The sequence below is a fragment of the Theropithecus gelada genome, chromosome 8 (assembly GCF_003255815.1).
Source record: "Theropithecus gelada isolate Dixy chromosome 8, Tgel_1.0, whole genome shotgun sequence".
NCBI lineage: Eukaryota > Metazoa > Chordata > Mammalia > Primates > Cercopithecidae > Theropithecus > Theropithecus gelada.
In genome coordinates, this window is record NC_037676.1 from 31,219,905 (window position 1) to 31,239,296 (window position 19,392).

Here is a 19,392-nt window from a genome sequence, read left to right on the forward strand (position 1 = left end):
ATTTCACCCTGAAGAAGTCAAATAAAATAACTTGTATGTGCCTTCACAAGCCACAGTCAGAACATTGTCACAATCTCGACCTTTGCTCCCCAAATCCTATTTTGCAAACCAGATGCTATTTCTTTGGACATTACAGGCTATTTTCAAAATACATCAGAACTCAATAAAACATCATAGTAGCTAAATAGCACTACAGAAAACTGTTTAATATTAAAATTATGTCTTGATTTTATAATTATATAAAAATTAAATCTACCCTAGAGCAAAAATGATAATTAACTACTAAAAATCGAAGAAGTGATTTTTTTTTTTTTTTTTGAGGCAGGATCTCACTCTATGGCCCAGGCTGGAGCACAGTGGTGTGATCATGGCTCACTGAAGTCTTGATCTCCTGGGCTCAAGCAATCCTCATCCTCCCACCTCAACCCCTCCAGTAGGTGGGACCACAGGTGTACCCCACCGCACCTGGTATATTAGTTTATTTTCACACTGCTATAAAGAACTACCTGAGCCTGGGTAATTTAGTAAGAAAACAGGTTTAATTGATTCACAGTTCCTCTGGGCTGGGGAGGCCTCAGGAAACTTACAGTCATAGCGGAAGGCAAAGGGGAAGCAAGACACCTCTTACAAGGTGGCAGGAGAGAGAAAGAATGAGAGGGGAACTGTCATACACTTTTAAACCGTCAGATCTCGTGAGAGCTCACTGTCATGAGAACAGGAAGGGGGAATTCCACTTCCCATGATTCAGTCATCTCCCACCAGGCACCTCCCCTGACATGTGGAGACTACAATTGTAGATGAGATTTGGATGTGTACACAGAGTCAAACCATATCACCTGGCTAATTTTCTTTTCTTTTCTTTTCTTTTTTGGTAGATATGGAATCTCACTATGTTTTGTTTCCCTAGCTGGTCTTGAACTCCTGGACTCAAGTGATCTGCCCACCTCGGCCTCCCAAAATGCTGGGATTACAGGTGTGAGCCAATATACCCAGCCAAGAAGTGATTTGTATAATGGCAGGATTATGAATGATTGTTTCTGTGTCTTTAATTAGTTTTTAGAAACTCAGTATTTTTTATCATCATGCTATATACGATGGAGAGCAATTTTTAATTTGTGAAGGTATAAGTGAACTTGATTTGGCTGAAGATAGCAGAGAGTCATCAGTCAAACTTATTGATGACTAAGTGTCCACAGGATAAAACTTCATCATAGTTGTTTCCATGGTGATGAATTATGATGTCACAAACTCATCAAGACTGTGACTCAATGAACCATCTGGACAGAGAATGAAAGGCAGTAGTTCACCAACATGTATGCCATCTTTGTATTATATTTTATTATTAATTAAAAAGAAGGGCTGAGTATTTCTCTCATTGAGATTACATGAAGATATTACGTATATTCAGACTTGTTGGAACAAGGCTATGCTGGTTTTAAATTGAAGGTTTTCACAAAGCAAAAAATTGAGAAACAGAATTTGACTTAGAATTGTGTATTCATTAGAAAAGATCTTTTTTTCTCATATTCTGAAAAGCACACTGATTAATTACAGTTAAATTCAGGCAAATTTGGCAAATTTTCATCCGTATACTTATTCTTTTATTAGTTAGTAGCCTCACTTTTCCGTTTTAGATATTGGCATTAAATATGTAAAAAAGATCTTAGTGCTCTCATGCTCAGAGATTAAGAAAATAGTTATAGATTTGAAATTAGGCACTTTCCCTGATAGTTTTTGTTGGTACATGCTTTAGGTTATGTTTCTATGAACAACCAGATGCAAATGTCCTGGCAGTCATCCTGCCTGCTTGCTGTTTGTACCATCTCCGTGGTAGCAACAATCCAAGCTGCTGGAAGCACAGACTGAGCTCTATGAGTCAATTATTTTATATACCTGGGAACGTGCAAGCCTTCCTGTCACTCTTTGATATCAATATGTAGACAGTTTGCAGCCTAGGCAACATGGTGAGACCCTATCTCCAAAATTTCCAAAAATTAGCCACCAGGTGTGGTGGTGCATGCCTGTAGTCCTAGCTACCCTGAAGGCTGAGGCAGAAGGATCCCTCAACCCCAGGAGTTTGAGGCTGCAGTGAGCTAGGATCGCACCACTGCACTCCAGTCTGGGAGATGTAGTGAGACACTGTCTTTAAAATAATAATAATAATTTTAAAACTTCAAAAATATCTAGACAATTTTTCTGCTTTGAAGCCTCTTCAAAGATCTCAAAGAGAAGCTTTACTTTGGAGTCCCAACAGAGGCCATTCAAAAACTCAGCCTGGTTTTTCAACAATAAATTAGAAATGTAATGCTAACAGTGGGTGCCAAGCATCAGGAAAAGGACATGACTGACCTTGAGTTCTAGACTAGGTTTTACCAGTTTCTGACCTTCAACTCTGGTACTCAATTTTCTCATAAAAGTGAGGAAATATCTTAACCGTATCACAGAATTGATGTGAGAATTCAAAACAAAGCATTTTTAAAGCTCCTAGGTTAGTGATTGGTATAAGGTCAGTGCTTCACAAATGATAGTTATTTTTTTTTCCATTCAAAATGCAGATCAAAAAGACCTTATCTCACTAACATGTCATGCAGATAAGGATTAATCTGGTTTTCTATTCCTGAAACATACGGAAGGTGACTTCTTTCTCCATCATTTCCATCTGACTACCATCTGGGAGAACACACAGCTGCTACACATCTGGTGCAACACAGGCAGATGTAGCTGTCCAGAGGGAGGAGAGTGTTTGCTTTTCTCCACCTAAACACTGACCCTCTTCTGCATAGATTCAAAGACTGTCTTCCTTCTGCAGGTTTACCTGAGTCTGGACTCAAAGAATTACCTTCATTATGAGCTAAAGGAAGTCAGGCCCATTCTTCTCCTGCCTGGCCCCTCTGGCTCTTTGGCACTTCCCACATCCTCCTCATTTGGAAAGGCTTCATCATTTTCTGGTTCACAAAGCAGCTCTGTTGTTGCTTATTTCCACTACAGGGAAAAGGTGAAACGCTTCCCTCGGGGCGCGGAACAATGGAAGTCCCTGGAAGGAAAGTCTTGAAAGAGAAACCCAAGTGGCTTCTGAGATATTCCAAAGTCCAGTTGTTTTCCCTTTTTAAAAATTTTCAGAAAAATTTTAAGATGCTCTTTGATGCCATTTCATAAAGCCTGTGATTGGGTCAAAAGTCTTAGTTCACCATGTACCACAAATAGTGTACTCTATATAACGTACGCTTGACTAAGAAAAAATAAAGATTTAGAAATAGATGTATTGAGGACATGCCATTAAAAGCAGGCTCTATTGAATCAACTGTTTTTCAGAATACTGTCAAGCTAACCTTGAACTAGTCTAATTAAGGTAGACAGTGGATTCCAAACTTGGGAAAAAGTGAGTCTAGTTAAATAACTACCCAAGGAAGAAGTGTTGGATACAACAACTATGAGTATCTCAGAAAGTATGTCTTTTTTTTTTTTTTTTTTTTTTTTTTTTGAGTCAGGGTCTTGCTCTATCACCCAGGCTGGAGTGCAGTGACATAATTATAACTCACCGCATTGCAACCTTGATCCCCTGGGTTCGAGCCATTCTTTTATCCAAGCCTCCCAAGTAGATAGGAGTACAAGTAAGTGCCACCATGCCCAGCTAATTTTTTCTTAATTTCATTTTTGTAGAGATAGGATTTCCCAGGCTGGTATCAAACTCTCTAACTTCCTGGCCTCAAGCAGTGCTCCCCCCTTGGCTTCCCAAAGTGCTGGCATTATAGGTATGAGGCACCACACCCAACCTGGGTGTCTATCTTTATGCTAAATGTCCAAGCCTTTCCATTTATCTTTTGCCTCTTCATAAAACTTGGCTGAGCGTTTATCAGGTTATTCACATCTTTCATTCCAGGCAAGTGGTAAACTTAGTAATATATTTCCTCTGGTGACAACGGGCAAAGGACTAGAAGCATAAGTAAAGAAATAGTAGAGTGGAATAAGTGGATTTTGACATGCAAAAAGATGCAACAAGGTGACCCTCGTTAAGAAATAGACTCAGAGAGCTTGACCATGGAAGGATGCTAGGACAAGTGGCAGCTAAGGCAGAAAGACAGCCATGGTTCCAGATGTCTGGGGAAACAATGGAAGGGCAGCTATTACGAAGTTTTCCATTTTGTACCAGAAGTGTCTGTACGAACACAAACTTCTAGTAAGTGTTCTTATTGTTCTGTGGGCTGATGTACATTTTTCTCCCACAATAGGCATTAGCAATCTATATATTATTTACCAAGCCTTCCTAGATAGAAGCATTTATGATTTTTTTTTTGTATAAATATCTTGCATTTACTAGAAAATCATGCTTTTCCAGAATGCATTTCTATTACAAAGTTTCTTAAAGTGAGAAAAAAAATGTATGGCTTTAGAAAAATCCTAGTGATTTTTTGATAGTATAGTCTGTATTGTGTGTTCTTGTCTTGGATCAATATTAATGGCACAATGCTTTGATAGTGTCTGAAGATTAAGATATGCAATACAATTTCCCCCCTTCCCTTCCTTCCTTCCTTCCTTCCTTCCTTCCTTCTTTCTTTCTTCCTCCCTCCCTCCCTCCTTCCTTCCTTCTTTCCTTCCTTCCTTCCCTTCTTCTTTTCTTTCTTTCTTTCCTTCTTTCTTTCTTCCTCCCTCCCGCCTTCCTTCCTTCCTACTTTTCCTACTTTCCTTCCTTCCCTTCTTCTTTCCTTCCCTTCCTTCCTTCCTTCCTTTCTTTCTTTCTCTTTCTTTCTTTCTCTCTCTCTCTCTTTCTTTCTTTCTTTCTTTCTTTCTTTCTTTCTTTCTTTCTTTCTTTCTTTCTTTCTTTCTTTCTTTCTTTCTTTCTTTCTTTTTCTTTCTCCTTGAGATAGAGTCTCACTTTGTCACCCAGGCAGAAGGGCAGTGGCACTATCATATGTCACTGCCACCTCAAATTCCTGGGCTCAAGGGATCCTCCTGCCTCAGCCTCTCAAGTAGCGGGGACTATAGGTGTGCTCCTCCATATGCAGTTAATTGTAGTTTTTTGTTTTCGGGTTTTTTTTGTAGAGACTTTGTTGCCTAGGCTGGTCTCAAGCTCCTGGGCTCAAGCAATCCTCCCGGTGCAACCTCCCAAAGTGCTGGGATTATAGGAGTGAGCCACTGTGCCCAGCCCAATACCATTTTCTTATGTTTCCCATATAGGCATCATTTTGCTTGCATGCAATTCTTAATAGATGTAATATGTTTTAATCACCTATTTTTATACTTTGTAGAAGAGCCAAGGTAACATGAACTAAATCATTAAAGCAGTTGACTGGTTAGTGGATTGTGATACGATTCAGGCATTTCCCAAAGGGGGAACCTGTATTTTGGTAATCCCAGGCATTTTAATTGTATTTTTCTGTCCATTCCCCAATGCCACAATGAGGAACAGCATTCTTTCCTGGAAAGTCCCACAATTTTGTCAAAAGTGGAAGAGTTGCCTTTGACGAATACAAACCCAGCAATAAAGAAGAGCAGGTCTAACAAATGAGGCCACCTTGGAAAATGTCATTTTGCCCCTTTGAGCCTTGCCCATCTTACCTTTGGAGGAGGAGATGGGACTGAATCACCTCAAAGAGCCCCAATAGCTTTACATGTCTGTGACTGATTTTTCTCCGGAGCAAGATCAAACAAAACAGTATTTCCTAGCTGCTGCCCTTACATGTAGTGGTGATTCACAGAGAATTTGGGGAGGAAAGTAGCCATTATGGGATGCTTTGCAAAAGGCAATACCAAGATTGATCATCACCTGAGAGTGACACACTATAGTTGTTCATCTGTATCCATGACAGATTGGTCCCAGGACCCCTTGCAGATACCAAAATCCACAGATGCTCATGTCCTTCATGAAAAATGGCATAGTATTTGTATACAGCCTATGTATATCCCTCTGAATACTTTAAATCATCTCTAGATTACTTATAATACCTAGAGTTACATAAATGCTATAGAAAGTATTGTTATACTGTATTTTCAAATTTACGTTAGTTTGTTTTTTTTTGTTTTTTTTTTTTTTTCCCTAAATATCTCTTTATCCATGGTTGGTTGAATCCACGGATGCAGAACCCATGGATATGGAGAGCTGACTGTAATAGTCAAAGACAAGAGTGGCTGGTGGTAAGCACACCATCTGTCCACAAGTGAATTTCCCCTAAGAATCCTGCTGGTACATTTCTTCGTTTCTTGAGATTATTGAACCACGTGATTTGCCTCACTGATTATTTCACCTTCTGGGTGACATGGGCTCTGAATGTGCAGTTCAAGGCCTAAATATTAGCCCTGATTCAAAATGAACATTAACCAAAAAACAAACAATGATACTGGCCAGCTAACTTCTCTCACTTCTGTCCTCCCTTTTCTTTAATTCATTCCTTACCTGTTTAGAAGAGCTGAGGTTCATTTTTATCTTCTTCTTATGACAGCCAGAATTGTCATCTATTAAGATTAAGTAAGGAAGGCATAATTGATATTCACGAACCACCCCAGGATTTATCAGAAGTGCGGGTGTTTCATACGGATTACTAATTGCCTAAAATTTGGCTCTAAGCACCTGAAGATCACTAGACAGGAGAGAAGAGTTAGCTTTGTTGTACATGAGAAGAGACTGTGGGCTGTGGAGTGGGGATGTTTGCCGAGAAGTCTGCTTTGGTCTTTGGTACTAGCAGTTTTCCTTCCATATGGTTAACAAGGCAAACATTTTTATTCTTATATCCCCAGAATAAGGGCTTGAAAGGAAACAAAATCTCAAATAAATGGACTAATTTGTTGAATTCTGGACTACACCTCAGTTTATTTAAAGCAGCTTTAACAACTATCTCTGGAGCTCATAACACATATAGAGCACTATTTGTGTCACACAAAACCTTGAAATCAAAATTGCCACAGACCAAATCCAATCTGAAATGGCATTTCATTCAACGGCAGCTTTGTGTCACAAGAACCTGCCTCTGTTTTCCTAACATGGGTATGGTGCCTATTCAAAAGCAGCCGAGTGATTTACTTATTTTTTCATTATGCTTGTGGATTTGCATAGATTCCAAAGGGGCATCTTCTGGGAGGTCTAAGAGTTTATAGAAAGACTAATTTCCTGACTGGGCATGATGGCTCATGCTTGTAATCCCATCACTTTGGGAGGCCAAGGCAGGAAGATCACTTGAGACCAGGAGTTCGAGACCAGCCTGGCCAACATGGTGAAATCCTGTCTCTACTAAAACTACAAAAATTAGCTGTGTGTGGTGGCGCGTGCCTGTAATCCCAGCTACTTGGGAGACTAAGGCACAAGAATTGCTTGAACCAGAGAGGTGGAGATTGCAGTGAGCCAAGATTGAGCCTCTGTACTCCAACCTGTACTCCTCTGTCTTAAAAAAAAAAAAAAAAAAAAAAAAAAGGAAGAAGATTGATTTCCTGTAGACAGAAGGAGTGTTTATATTGGCAGCAGCAATGCAGATCAAAACTTTGGGGTCACCCTCTTGAATATCTTATTTGTATTTCTTCTTGGGTTACTAGAGTCGAGGAGAAAAATGAGTAAAAGGCTTAAGAGGATTCTCATTTCCATGCAAAGCTCCTCCACACTCCTGGGAAAAGGTTAAGATCAGGAAGGAAGGTGAGACAATATAAACCTCAGCACTATTCAGTAAGATAGCCATGGGGAAAAATATGGTATGTTTTTCTTAATACATATCCAAGGACATGTAGCGCTCAGAAAACTAAAATACTTTTATTTTTTTTTTTTTTATTTTTTTTTTTTTGAGACAGAGTCTCACACTGTCGTGTGGGCTGGAGTGCAGTGGCTCAATCTCAGCTCACTGCAACCTCCACCTCCCAGGTTCAAGTGATTCTCCTTGCCTCAGTCTCCCACGTAGCTGGGATTACAGGCACCCACCACTACACCCGGCTAATTTTTTTTGTATTTTTAGTAGAGATGGGGTTTCACTATGTTGGCCAGGCTCGTCTGACCTCCTGACCTTGTGATCCACCTGCATCGGCCTCCCAAAGTGCTGGGATTACAGGCATAAGCCACCGTGCCCGGCCCTGAAATACCTTTAATAAGGTTGTCTCATCCTTCTCTCGGTTTTTCAATGGAAAAGATACAGCAAGTCCCTCTGAAACGCTTCTGCAAAATAACAATGAAGCTAATCACCATGGGAAACATTTATATCATATGTAGTTACATAAAGAGGAAATTGATAATCTTGGGACATCAGCGTACTAGAAGAGCAAGAGACATGTTTGATTCTATTATATTCTCTTAGTCAGCAATTTTTAATTTTTGCTTAAAGGAAACTGAAAAAAAAACGTGGGTGCAGTGGCTCCCAACTCTAATCCCAGCATTTTGGGAAGTTGAGGAGGGAGCATTGCTTCAGTCCAAGAGTTTGAGGCCAGCATGGGCAACATAGTGAGACGCCATCTCTACAAAAAATATTTTTTAAAATTAGCCCAGCATGGTGGTGCCTGCCTGTAGTTCCAGCTATTTGGTGGACTGAGGTGGGAGGATCGCTTGAACCAGGGAGGTCAAGGCTGCACCCCAGCCTGGGTGACAAAGCCAGACCCTGTGTCAAAAAAAAAATAATAATGTGTAAGGCAGCAGTTGTTCTATAATGCATTGTATGGTAAAAGGAAGGATTACTTTCTTACTATAACACCTTGTGATAACTTTTTCCAAAGTGTCAATCTTAGGGGTTGAAATTTTTATAGGTAATCATTAACTTTAGTAGAACATTATTTTAAAGTTTAGGTAATTCATCAGAGCATATTACTCTGACTTTCTTAAGCTAGTTTAGTTACATATGTTCACTTCAGTTTGAGTCTCTACTAAATTTTAACATGAACAAAATATTATATGCAACACCATAGAAGCAATTGTTAAATCATTGTTACTTTTAATATCACCTAAATCTAAGCTAAGGAAATGCGTTTATTTTTATCACCAACTGACGTAGGTGTACCCACATGGACAGAAAACAATGTAAACCACCAAAAAGACTTGAAAATTCCCTACTCAAGACTTCTTTTGCCAATGACTAATGTTTAATGCTATTTGCTAGAGATTCTGGTGCCAGGAGGATTTCTAACCAGGTTATTTTATCAATAGGAATAAAATATCGAGGGCTTAAATTAGTGTAATCTCTCAAGATCTTGAATTTGACATTTTCATAATTTTTACTTAATCATAGCTCCTGGGGATTGGAATTGCTCTTTTAGCTGGCCCGAGTCTGGGAGGAGGATCCAAAGTCTCTGAGTTGTTTTATTTTATTTCTTTTTACCCCCTAAAGCACTGGAAATGGTTGGCCCTGATGTGCTCCTAAGGTAACCGCAAGATGAGGCAAAACAGGATTGAGATGAAAACCAAGCTCACCCACATCCTACGTCAATTAGCTATTTTTTTTTTCTGTGTAAACAATGGGAGGGAGGTGGGTTGTAGCTTTTATGGTAGAGGTTCCTCTGCACCTCCTGACTCCCCCAGGGCTCCCCTCTGCCACTGCCTTTAGCCCAAATATAAGCTGACAACAAAATGTTTCTTCAAAGTGCTCATTGTTTACTCTACTCTGGTTTCTTCTTAAAGGTCATCATCATGTTGAATTATCTTGAGAAAATCCTCTGAAGTGTTTGTGTGTATGTGTGTGAGTATGTGTGTGTGTGTGTGTGTGTTTAGGAAGGATGTGAGGAGGATTGAGAGGTGAGTCTCTGAATAACAAGTTGAAAAAAGAGTATGGAGGAAAGCGGTGTTTAAAATTGTCCAAAGCCATCAGCCCGGCATGATGGTTCACACCTCTAATCTCAACACTTGGAGAGGCTGAGGTGGGAAAACTGCTTGAGCTCAGGAGTTTGAGACCAGCCTGGGCAACATCGTGAAACCCCGTCTCTACAAAAAAATACAAAACTTAGCCGGGCATGCTGGTGCCTGCCTGCAGTCCCAGATACTCAGGAGGCTGAGATGGGAGAATCGCTTGAGCCTAGGAGGTTAAGGCTGCAATGAGATGTGAGTGTGCCACAATACTCTAACCTGGGCAACAGAGCAAGACCCTGTCTCAAATAATAATAATATATATTAAAAAATAGTGAAATCAGTTGTTGATAGAACTGAAGTGTGTCAGGTTTAGTGGGGACTGTGGTTGTCTCTCCAGCCAAAAAAAAAAAAAAAAACAAAAGCAAAAAAATAACAACAACAACAACAAAAACAACTCCAAAATTGCTGTTGCTCAATTTATTTCAGGTGTAAGGCTTCTTTGAGATTTAAAAAACAATATAACCATTTACAATGTACTTTGTTGGACCTGAGCATAGGAAAATTCATTCATTCATTTATTCATTGAGTACCCGTTATATGCCAGGTAATGCAGTGGGCACCATCAAAGATGAATAAGCTAGGTTCTAAAATTCATAGTCTAACAGAAGAAACATGAAAGCAAAGAGTGGAAATATACTGTGACAATACATATTTGGATATACTGGTATTAAAAAGTAAGGATTTTTTAGCTAAATCTTTTTTGTTTATTTTTTAAAAAATCATCTATCAACTTCATGCATATCTATTAACACACCTTGCATATATTCAGCTAAATCTTAAAGTATGAGAAGAAACGTACCATTCACAAAAGGGAAGAGGGAACCAGTGCATCAGATACAACCTATGCAATCGTGCAGATTTATGGCAGAGCACAGGATATTTGGGGATTGGCAGGCTTTTCAAAATGGCTGGCACATAAAGTTCCGGGATGGGAATGGGCTGGCAAGAGAAGAGATCATTGGAGCCAAATTAACTGAACTGTGATTGAATTTTAGATATGATAGTATCTATAGGAAACCTGGCAACCCAGTGGGCAGGTGACTATGATAGAGCAAAGATAGAATCTTCAGGCCTTCAGGGGACTAAGCAGGAATAGAATAATTTTATTGAGCACTTTAAGTGGACATTATGCTAGATTATTTTACATATTTCATCTCCTTTAATTTATACCACAACCCTGTGAGTGCAGGTTGATAAAGAATTAAATAAAATGCAGGTAGGGTAGCAGCACCTGTAGTGCTAGCTGTTTTGGAGGCTGAGGCGAGACCATTGCTTGAGGCCAGGAGTTCAAGGCTGCGGTTCACAATGGTTGTGTCTGTGAATAGCCACTGCACTCCAGTCTGGGCGACACAGTGAGATCTCATTTCTTAAAAAAAAAAAAAAAAAAAGAGAGACAGGGTCTCACTCTGTCACCCAGGCTGGAGTGCAGTGATGCAATTACAGCTCACTGCAGCCTTAACCCCTAGGCTCAAACAATCCTCCCACCTCAGCCTCCCGAATAGCTTGGACTACAGGTGCATGCCACCACACCTGGTTATTTTTTGTATTTTTTGTAGAGATGGAGTTTCACCATGTTGCGCAGGCTGGTCTCGAACTCCTAGGCTCAATTGATCCTCCTGCTTCCACCTTCCAAAGTGCTGAGATTATAGATGTGAACCACTGCACCTGGGCTAGAAATTATTTGATAATAAATAAATGAAGGCAGAATCCAAGAAAGAGCATAGAAGAGTCTCTTAAACCTTCGTTTTAAGCTATGAGCCAGGAAAGAGATGGTGGCAAGGGTGGGATGGTTGCAGTGCTTTTTTGTTCACTAATCTCAGGCCTGTGTGTTCTGAGCTAAAGAAAAGTCAGTTGGCAAGAGAAGGAGAGAGGAAGCTTCCCAGAACCATTTGAAGAAAAATTTGTAAAGTCTTCTCCCAGGGAGTTGCCCTCAACTACCTTTTAACAAAAATGGAGAAAAAGAAAAAAAAACAGAAAGGAATATATAGATATACACATCTTTGACCTTTTAAGCTATGATATCTCCTAGTATTATTTCATATATGGATAATAATTATAATTTTTCTCAAACTTGGCAGAAGTGGAACATTGTGGGAAATAATATGGGAGTGCACATTTGAATTTCTGTTGGACTTTGCAGCAAAAATCTCTTTTCTAACTTTTTCTTTCGATCTCACTGTCAGAGCCATCTGATTGTTTGATAACATGATTCTTTTTGCCCAGCCCTTGTTATCTTCCCTCCTGCCCTAGTAACCATGACCTAGGCTCCACTCATTTCTACCTAGGAACCTGGATGCACTGCTTTGCACTATTGCCTCCTGGTAAAACAGAGCAATGAGAAAGGAAACAGGAGCCCAAATTCAGAGCCTTCCTTCCCAGCACAAGAATGAGGAGATGCCCTTTTTTTTCCCAGGAAGGGGGATTCTTCCCTCTCTCTTCAATAATTGTCTTTATCACTCTCATGTTGTAACCAGTCTTTATTGTCCCCGCCACAACCACCAAATTTCATGTGCTTCTGGCAGTCAAATCAGGAAATTCAAGGACACAACTGCTCTGGCTTCATAAAGACAAGGATCAAATTGTTTGAGTTGCTGATAGCAAGTCTTTGCTTCTTGATCCTCCATGCCTCCTCAAGCTTTTTTGGCTGAACTTTTAGCTTTGGAACAGGGTCTCTGGAAAATACTTCTTAATATCCTTAAATTATAATTCTGATGTTTGCCTTGTTTCATTTTGTTTATTTGGGGAGGATAAAGTTTAGGTGTTCACCCATCACACTCATTTCCTTCTATTTTTTAGACAAGGTCTTGCTCTGTCACCCAGGCTGGAGTGCAGTGGTATGATGTTGGCTCACTGCAACCTCCGCCTCCCAGGTTCAAGCGATTCTCCCACCTCAGCCTCCCAAGTAGCAGGGATCACAGGCCTGTGCTACCATGCCCCACTACTTTTTTGTCTTTTTTGGTAGAGGCGGAGTTTCATCATGTTGGCCAGGCTGGTCTTAAACTCCTGACCTCAAGTGATCTGCCTGCCTCGGCCTCCTGAAGTGCTGGGATTGCAGGTGTGAGTCACCGCACCCAGCCCTAATTTCCTTCTAATCAAATCATTCTCAAAAATAAACATTTAATTGACCATCTACTACAATGATAACAAGACAATGTTTGCCTTAAATAAGCTCTAAATCTAGTTGGAGGGATAACACATACAGAATGGACTGGTAATAAAAAGTGGGCTTTGCTTGGTGCTACAATTGTGACGTGAACTAAAGAGGGAGTGTTTTGGACTGACTTTGAGTTGGGGAGGCTTTATGGAGGAGGTGACATTTGAGTTGGGCCCTAAGTTGTATTTTATGAAATAAAAAAAGAGGAAGGGCATTCCAAGATGAGAAGACAGTATAAATAAAGGTACAGAGGCATGGAAGGTAATTTATTGGCCAAAGGATAGCAAAAAGTACAGAACCACTAAAGTCTAGAGCACATAGGCTAGAGGCTAGAATAAGTGAGAAATAGCTAATCCTAGAAAGAAAATTGGGGCTTAATTGTAAAAACTTTTGCATGCTATACTAAGAAGATTTGAGTTCACTCTCTTGGCAACTAGGAGCCATTACATGTTTCAAAAGATAGATCTGGTGGAAAAACAGAAGTACAGAGGGTAATATTCTAATGTGTAAACTTCTACTGTGAGTCCAAGAGTGTATGGTATCTATCTCTGTACCGTGTTCAATATTTTGATTAGACTGTTCGAACCACGTAAGAGTAAGAAATAATAAAGTGTTTTCTCTGATACAATATTTGAATACCTGAGGTAAAAGGTATTCAATAATTGAATACCTGAGGTAAAAGGTATTCAAATATTGAATACCTTTTACCTATCAGTTCTTTCTAATTTCCCTTTAATAAGACAAAGAGATATCTACAAAGAGAATGATATTACAAAGAGACATCATTCCCACAGCAATCTTTTCTTGAGACAAAGAGGCTAGTAGTCCAGGTTCTGCTTAGAATATAAGCTATTTTTTCATTTTAGAATGCCACTCTCCATTGATGTCTATTCTCGTTAAGTAGAAAATTCCAAGAAGTACTAGCAAAATTATGTTAATTTGTGTATGTACTGACTTCCAGACATTTGGAACCAGATTCTGAACCTGTTACTCATTTCAATCTTGCCATGACTTTGGTTTCCCAAGTCCTAGGTCCTCTGAAAATTTAAAATGCTTCTGGAAATATATTTTCCATGACACTTTTGCCTCAGGAAAAAAGTCTGTGGTCAACATTGGAAGAAAAAAAAATTGAGACAACATGTATCTTGCTCCTTAACATATTCTGTATGAAATTAATGTCTTATTGACAATCTACGTATCAGAGCCTCATACACAGGAGCTATTGAAATGATGTGTCAGTTCGGAAAATCATGTTCATTATTTCTGATTCTCAACATAAACAAGCAGTAAATCACCGTATAAGGGGGGTATGCATTAGGGCCTCCCACATAAACTTCACCTCTGCATGTGTAAACATTTTCTTATTATCGCAAATAATCAACAGGAGAAGAGCAAATGCAAGTTTAGCTTTTCTCCAGAATGTTTATCATGGTTACTTTAAACTGTTTATAGGAAAGAGTGAACTATAAATGTCTTTCAGGAGGTGGGTAGGACCATATGGCTCAGAGGCTTTTCTGCAATAAAATGTTTGGTTAAATTTTAGGCAACAGACGGTCCTTCCACAGCAATTATTTGTGATTTCGAGCATCGTTGTTGATACTCAACTCCTGAAACAAATAACACCAGCCTAAAACATTTATAATAACTGAAGAAACCAGGTTGCTTTTAGCCCTGCTAGGATCCAGCTGCCCCCTCGCAACCCATCCCCAGTCAGCTGCAGCTCAGGCAAGCCCAGCCTTTCCATTCCTGCACATCAGACTGTGGTGCAGAGAAACTCACTCTGCTCTTCAAAACAAACATTGGATGTAATCCACCTCAATCTTTTCCATGTGAGGCTTTACAAATTTTAGTTTTCTCTAAGAAGATAGCCTGTATATTCAATTGCCTAGGTAAGAGTTTAATTTCTGATGCACAAAGCATATCCTGCCTTGAAAAATATCTCAGGAAAAATAAAGGCCAAAACAGTTTCATGTGGGCCTATATCAGGATTGCTGCCGAGTAAGTTGTGAAATGTTTCTGGATTTCTGAGCCATTTGGATTTCAGAATTGTGGAGGAATTACAGATCTGTGTTTTATTGTGTATTGCCAATTATTTTCCTTTCTTTCTCTTTTATGTGACGGGTAGTATTTTGATTATTTAAATCATCTTTGCAGATACATTATTAGCAGCTATGAACTTCATTTCAAGATATTTAAGATGCCTTAGAAACTTTTCTAAAAAGGATATAATAGGATTGAGAACCACTCATGTATGGCCTTTACTGTTTTGAGGTTTTTCTTTTTTGACATATATTATTTGATGAAACCCTGTGAGATAAGTCTTTACTTCGGAAAGAAGAAAACCAAATTCAAGGGCAATTAAAAACTTGTCAAATGTCTCCATTTTAGTGAGAAAAAGAATTGGCATTGGCCTAGATCTTACTCTGTGCCCAGTCCTCTTCCCATACCCTTTTTTTCCTTTTTTTTGGAGGCTGCTCTCAAACTTTTGGGCTCAAGTGATCCTCCTACCTTGACCTCCCAAAGTGCTGAGATTACAGGCCTGAGCCACTATGCCTGGCCAGCTAAGGTTAATTTATTATTGAAGAAATATTTTTGTTATAAATTTAGTGTAGCCAAGTGTGCAGTGTTTAGACTATCTACAGTAATGCACATTCATGGCCTAGGCCTTCACATTCACTCACCACTCACTCACTGACTCACCAGAGCAACATCTAGTCCTATAAGCTCCATTCATGGGAAGTGCCTCACACATGTATACCATTTTTTTTTTGTCTTTTATTCTGTATTTTGTAATGTACATGTTCTATGTTTAGATAAGTTTATATGTATAAACACTTATCTTTGTATTACAATTGTCTAGTGTTCAGCACAGTGACTTGATGTACAGGTTTGTAGCCTAGGAACGATAGGTTATATCATATAGCTGAGGTGTGTAGTAGACTGTACCATCTAGATTTGTATAAGTACATTCAGTGATGGAATTGCCTACTGACACATTTCTCAGAAGATATCCCCATCGTTAAGCCATCATTACTGTATTAGAAGGTAGAAAAACAAATTCGGCTCCTGAATTAGCCTACTTATATAGCATCATTGGCCAGAGGAAAATCACGTTGCTTTATGAATCCCAGTTTTCTGTAGGAATGAAATGAGGTACCATACATGATCCTACCAGCATAACACCTGCCAAATAGTGCACATTCAATACTAAACCTTCCTTTTTATACCTATAAATAAAGGATTTGTACTATATCAAGAGCTTCTCTATGTCTGAAGTTACAATAGAGTAATTCCAAATTGTCTTTCATGGAATCAAATCCCTGATGATCCCTTGATTTTCTGAGTTCTGTGTATTTCATCACAGCCCAATTTGACCCATTACTGCTAATTCAGTGTTTTTATTAGTAAATTATATTTCCAAGTTGAATCAAAACAACAGTATAGCAGGCACGGCTTAAGACACAAGATAAATAAGTTGTTGCACTCACCAGTCAAAATATTTTTTAAAAAATCAAGAAGCAATCACTGAATAGTTTTCCTTGATTTAGATACCAATTAGGTTAATGATCAAATGAGACTGATAATCAGAGCTGAGGAACTCAATCAACAGGATTGCAACATGTTTTTTTTTTAAACCTCTTGAAAGATCACATCACTACAGAATAGGGAAACCTATTTATTTATTTAGTTTGAGACAGTCTCTCTCTGTCACCCAGGCTGGAGTGCAGTGGAAGGATCTCAGCTCACTGCAACCTCCACCCAAGGTTCAAGCAATTGTGCCTCAGCCTCTGAGTAGCTGGGACTACAGGCACACACCACCACACCTGGCTAATTTTTTGGATTTTTAGTAGAGATGGGTTTTCACCATGGTGGCCACGATGGTCTGAAACTCCTGACTTCAAGTGATCTGCCCGCTTGATCTCCTGAGGGAAATCTATTTATGACTAATGCTGTTCTTTTTACTGATTGTTTCATTGGCTGTCAGCCCTTAGAGGAAAACTCTTCAAACAATCTTTTATTCGTAGACCCAAGTTATTTAATTTTAGAATTATTTCCCATGTATGCACAACTGAATTTTCATCTTCATAACAAGAAAACAAATTCTTTAAGTGAAAAACAGTACATTTTATACCCTTCCTTTTCACAAAAATCTCACAATATTTTCTGACCTATGGTCTTAATAATTAGCCCTCCTGTTTGCTTGTGTTCTCTATCTTTCACAAGTGATGTGATCTTATTTTTAAAAAGGACCTGAGACAAGTAGACAGCTGACCCTAGAACAATACGGATTTGAAAAGTTTTGGTCCACCTATACACGGATATTCTCCCACCTCTGCCACTCATGAGACACCAAGACCAACCCCTCCTCCGTACCCTACTCAATCTGAAGATGACCAGGATAAAGACCGTTATGGGGATTCGCTTCCACTTAATTATTAGTAAATATCTTTTCTCTTCCTTGTGATTTTCTCTATAAGTTTCCTTTATCTAGCTTACTTTACTGTAAGAATACTGTATAGACTACATATAACATACAAACTATGCATTATCAATTATTTATGCTGCTGGTAAGGCTTCTAGTCAACAATAGGTTATTAATAGCTAAGTTTTGAGGGAGTCAAAAGGTATATGAAGATTTTCATGGGTGGTTGGACTCCCCCCGCACACAATGCCCATACTGTTCAAGGGTCAACTGTGCATCCTAATTGGTACTTGACACTGAAAGAAATTAGATCTCCTGGCCAGGCGCAGTGGCTCACACCTATAATCCCAGTACTTTGGGAGGCCGAGGAAGGTGTATCACCTGAGGTCAGGAGTTTGAGACCAGCCTGGCCAACATGGAGAAACCCCATCTCTACTAAAAATACAAAAATTAGACGGGCGTGGTGGTGGGTGCCTGTAATCCCAGCTATTCGAGAGGCTGAAGAAGGAGAATCACTTGAACCTGGGAGGCAGAGGTTGCAGTGAGATGAGATTGCATCATTGCACTCCAGCCTAAGTGACGGAATGAGACTGTCTCAAAAAAGGAAAAGAAATTATATCTCCTCTTTGAAGTTTGTCCCTCTCTTCAACTGAAACCTATCACAGTTCAACCTACATGGTAGTTTCATTCATTTGTTCATTCTGGTGCCACTTACAGAACATCTACTTTGTCAGATACTGTTCCACATACAGTAAGCAAAACACATGATCCCAGTTCACGTGAAGGGTGGTGTCCAGTCATGTATGGCCTGATTCTTTTCTGTAAAGTGCTTTCACATTTGTAGTTGGTTCCTTTCCTAGAGCACTCCTGTTTTTGCCTTCTTGTAGAAAGCAAATTATTTCTACCCCGTCACTGATTTTTTTCTCCAATTCAAACAATAGAAACTAGAATAGAGAACTCCCTTGTAATATAAAAGGAAATAGAAATCCCTATTTAGTCAATGTTTTTAAAGTTTAATATGATTCTTCTTAGTAATGACCAGCAAAAAGAAAATGTTTCTACTTTAATCTTTTCTTTTGAACTGAAATGTCCCTCTATGTCATTTACATGACAATTGGCCCGAATCTCTCTGTTAACAAGACTTGGTATTCAAAGTAAGAGGCTTCATTCAATTTCAAGAAGACTTTTTTGGGGAAAGTTTTTGTTTGTTTTGTTGTGTTTTATCATAACAAAACAAGACATAGTGACCAGGAAGATGCACTTTCTAGTTAGTGCATACATATAGATGCTGATAGTTACCAAATGTGATAGAAGCAAGTTATTCACATGCCTCTTCTCCATAGAAGGTTTTGGTCTTCAGCATGTAAAGCACCTCTTTTTTTTCTTTTTCCTTTTTTTTTTTTTTTTGAGATGGAGTCTCGCTCTGTCACCGGCCTGGAATGCAGTGGTGGGATCTCTGCTCCCTGCAAACTCCGCCTCCCGAGTTCAAGCGATTCTCCTGTCTCAGCCTCCCGAGTAGCTGGGATGACAGGCACGCGCCACCACACCCAACTAATTTTCGTATTTTTGGTAGAAACGGGGTTTCACCATGTTGGCCGGGATGATGTCAATCTCTTGACCTCATGATCCACCCACCTCGGCCTCCCAAAGTGCTGGGATTACAGGCGTGAGTCACTGCGCCCGGCCACACGTAGAGCACTTTAAAAGTACATTGGATCCGTATAATCACTTAACTATGCACTTGTATATCCATATCAAAACTTCATGTTGTACAGTTTAAATATAGACATTAAGAATAAAATAAATGAAAGTATTTTAATACACTGATCCATGTTCTGGCTATTTTTCTATAGCTTTATGTAACTTTAGCTTTTCATTCTCAAAGCATGGATCAAAGAGCTGTAAGAAGAAATTAACCAGAGACTTTATCCTGATTGTTTCACATTTCCAAAGGCAATAAATCAGTCACGGGCTGAGAGAGGAGTATTAAAGTCTACCACAACTAACATATTT

General features: G+C 39.3%; 1 protein-coding gene and 1 long non-coding RNA gene across 7 annotated transcripts in view; both read left to right on the forward strand.

Moving 5' to 3' along the window:
* Window positions 1–19,392, forward strand: part of NRG1 (neuregulin 1) — a 1,129,346-nt gene that overhangs the window by 798,013 nt on the left and 311,941 nt on the right. The window lies entirely within an intron of this gene.
* On the forward strand, window positions 1,278–3,258 carry LOC112630081. The gene is made up of 3 exons (XR_003120806.1): window positions 1,278–1,313; window positions 1,754–1,964; window positions 2,989–3,258. It is a non-coding gene; the product is annotated as an uncharacterized LOC112630081 (long non-coding RNA).